The following is a 4,175-nucleotide window of genomic DNA, read 5'->3' on the forward strand; positions in this document are numbered from 1 at the left end:
CACCCTCTCTCTCTTCTCCTCTTTGCCGATACACATCTCGCCAGACAGGAAATTCCTCAGATGTAAAGACCTGGCCATGCCTTCCTGTTTCTACTACTGATTTTTCTCTCACTCTCACACATAACGCTCAAGAATAACACACAAACACACACACACACACACACAAACACACACACACACACACACACACACACACACACACCGACACACACACACACACACAAGACGTTCACATTCCTTCTCTCTCCGTCCTTTTTTGTTCTTCCAAAACCTTTTCCCGCTCCAGAGAGAGGGAGAGAGAGAGAGACGTGAGAGAGAGGAAGGGTGGGGAGGCGTTTCTGCTGATTACTCCAAAGGCCTTGCTGCCAAAGAAAGGCCTTCCGTGGTCGCCTGTCAGGAATGGGGGACTGGACTGAGCAGGGCCAGATTATGGGAGGTCAGGGCCCCAGGGCCAGGAGTTTGAAAAGGTCCCCCCTCCCCCGTGGACACGTCTCTCTTGGTTCTCTTCAGATATGCCCTGTAATAGTACGAGTGGTCATAAGATCCTATAACGAGGCCCTCTGGCATCACCATTGGCATTGGCATTGGTATCTGCATCGAGTTTGCAGAGAGCCCCCACCCCCAGCCCTGCCCCTGGATCCTTGGGCCCTGGGGCGCCGGCCCCACCAGCCCAGTCCGTAATAAAACCCTGGACTGAGACATGGGTCCGGTGCATGGATGGAAGGGTTTTTCCTCCCCATTGTTTCCTTCAGGCCGTTCAGACAGAGCTGGACAGTGAGTCACTACAATGTGTTGTTTCAAAGCACGGTTGGGTGAGATGCATGCTGGGAGAATGAGAGGGTCAGTGGTAGTCCATATAAGCAGAGATGTTGAAGACAGGAAAGTCTTTTCACATTGATGAAGGCATGAGAATCGAAAACATTTTCACACTTCGATAGAACTTTGCAATCTCTGAATTAATGACTCATGTGTCGTTCAGAACTTGTGGGTTATGCAAGTTCCCTTTTTTCTTAGGTAAAAGTAAAAAAAAAGAATGATCCTCTTCCAATTACTTTCAAAGAACAATAGTGAACGTCTATGTAACTTTGTGAAACAATTGTGTAAGTTTAAGGGAAAGTGTTTTATTTATTTAATCAGATTCTTAATCCTACTATTCTAACTACTATTTCTTACTGAAGATAACAGAGTGCATCTGCAACACAATTCGCCCAAGCTAAATCTGTCTATATTCTACCTTGCAGATAAGCAAACCCACTTCTCCACAGCTGTCCGTGACCTATTTTTAATCTCTCGATCTGCCTGTAGTTACTACGGGAGATTCAGAGCATGCATGGGCGGCTCGGGGCGGGCGGCAATTTACCTCAGGACTGAGCACTTACAGTAACAAGTGGTGCACTGGGACTCTCAATCTAAGAGTCAGTGAACAAATATGTCCTGCGTGTTAAAACCGTACCCCCCTTTTAGCTCTGTGTTTTATGATAGTCTCAATCAGCATTGTAATCTGAGCTAGCAGTGGTATACAGTATGAGGTCTCTGTGTGTGTGCTTCACTTGCAGCCACAACTTTATAACTTAGTCAGGTCATTAGTCCTGCGCCCGATAAATTACATGTCCCAGACTGTATGACTTTCCCCCCTTTACTTTACTGAATCAGGCACACGTTTATTTCTTTAGCTTGCTGGGTTTTTATGAGCCTTCCAGGTAGGCCTAATAGCAAAGAAGATGAACGAACGGAAGTAGGGAACTATATGGTACTGCACACACTTGGCATTTGTGAGTCAGCTTATGAAGTATTTGCTAATGATCGAAAGCAAGCTACACTTAAGTGGCGAGTTGTGCTGCAGGTCTGTGCAAAGCCAGGATGAGAAAGACCAAACTTTTCTGACCATTTTCATGTTATTAATAAATACTATAGGCCAGTGATTCTTAACCTGGGGTGCGGGCACCCCCTGGGGGTGCGCCAGAGATTTCAGGGGGTGCGCGGATTTTTATTTGTGTTGAGGTTATGACCAAAAATTCTACTAGCCAACATTATAATTAGGCCAAATCAAAACCAAATTAAAAAAAATTTGGTCCCCATGTAAAGTCATTAAGGTATTCATAAATGTCTCAGGCAAGAATCATTGTCATTAATCACCTAAGTCATATTTAGTGCATATGCACATGTAGAAGTTTGGGTTGGGGGTGCGCAGCTTGTCTTGGGCACAGGCAAGGGGGTGCATTAAGAAAAAAAGATTAAGAACCACTGCTATAGGCCATATGGTCTATATATGGTACATTTATAGGCTATTATATGTATCATAATGTTACATATGCACAATTAACAATGATTTAAAATACTGTGTGTGCCTTATATAATTCAGAGGCTGAAGAGGTACAGTAGTAGCAACAGCAGTGTGCAACAATCCCTTTCAACAGCTCAACTGAGGAACGTTTTGGTGAATGTTTGAGCTAAAATTGATTATCCTTGGTGCACGGTCATGTGCTGTGTGTGGGGTGTTTCTCACATCTGTATGTGTGTGTGTGTGTGTGTGTATGGGGGGGGTGAGAGAGAGCGAGATGGAGAGAACATGTAGCCTATTTTCACACCTTTTTATGTTTGTGTGTGCACATGTGTGTGAGAGAGAGAGAGCGAGAGAGAGAGTGTGTGTGTGAGAGAGAGAGTGTGCGTGTGTGTGTGAGAGAGTGTGTGTGTGTAATCTGTGAGTGTTCATATGTGTACATGTGCTATGTGTGTGTGTGTATAGTGGTCTGGCCAGCCCAGCCCGGCCCAACCCAACCGGCGCGGCCTGTGCCCTTCATAGGTGGTGCAGAAAGCAGCGCTGACAGTCACCCAGCGTGTAAAAAGTGCTTTGTAAAAGACCTCCAACTCGAGCTCCAGCTTCACAAGCCACAGGGGTCAGGAGAGGGGAGAGACACCAACTCAAAGTTCATTTAAGAGACACAAACCCAAACAAAGCCACGGCGCCTGGGTGACCCCTCGCACCCCTCGCCTCCGCCGGCAACCTCTATCACACTGTTTACTAAGAGACACATGAAGTCAGGAATGAGGTCAGTCGCGAGGAAACACACACACACACACACACACACACACACACACACACACACACACACACACACACCACACCACACACACACACACAAACACAGTCAAAAACACACATAAAAACTTAAGCACACTGCACACACACACACACACACACACACACACACACACACACACACACACACACACACACACACACACACACACACACACACACACACACACACACACACACACACACACACACACACAGAGCAGAGCACGTGCAGAGCTGAGCAGAGCGGTTCAGCCAACAGGCTGGTCGGCCCAACAGACCTCTCCCTCTCATGTACGTAAGGCCAGCGCTGCAGTGGCATTAGTGGGCTAACCTCCCCTATCGGCCTCCACGGACTTGCCACTGACCGTGTAATGTTTTATTTGCATGGTCCATTCGTCTCCCAGAGTAATGTGCAACCCCCAGACCCCCCGCCTGTGTTTTCTTATTGGTGCAGGCGCTCCTCGGGGCAGCCCCAGAGCTGAGGCCCTGCAGTGGTGGAATGTGACTGTTAAAAAAGAAGAAGAAGCGAGCAAAGGGGAGGGAGAGAGAGAGAGAGTGCGAGAGAGAGTGCGAGAGAGAGAGAGAGAGAGAGAGAGAGAGAGAGAGGGAGAGAGAGAGAGAGAGGAGAGAGAGACATTAAGGAGAAAGGAGAGAGAGAGAGAGAGAGAGAGAGAGAGAGAGAGAGAGAGAGAGAGAGAGAGAGAGGGAATGTATGGGGGGTGGTTGGGGGAATTGGTGTGCAGATACAGGGAGGGGGAAGATACAGGGAGGCAGTGATGGGCTGGATGGAGGAATAGGCATGAGGAAGGGTAGTGAGTTTTGGATAGGGGTTAGAGTCAATAAGGTGTGGGATGGGAGTTTGATGAGGGGGCTACAGGGTGAAGAGTCAGGGTTGGGCTTTAAAAAAGATTATATTTGTTTTTTTATAGCCTACCTTTATTTGGCAATTTTAGATGGACAGGAAGCGAGTGAGAGAGAGAGATGGGGGAGGATCGGGAAATCGAACCCAGGTTCCCGGCCTGACAGTGCAGTGCCCTACTGTCTGAGCCATGGCAGGGCCAGTGTGGGGCTTTTTTTGGGAAGGGGGAGAGTC

Source organism: Engraulis encrasicolus, chromosome 10 (assembly GCF_034702125.1).
Source record: "Engraulis encrasicolus isolate BLACKSEA-1 chromosome 10, IST_EnEncr_1.0, whole genome shotgun sequence".
Classification (NCBI taxonomy): Eukaryota; Metazoa; Chordata; class Actinopteri; order Clupeiformes; family Engraulidae; genus Engraulis; species Engraulis encrasicolus.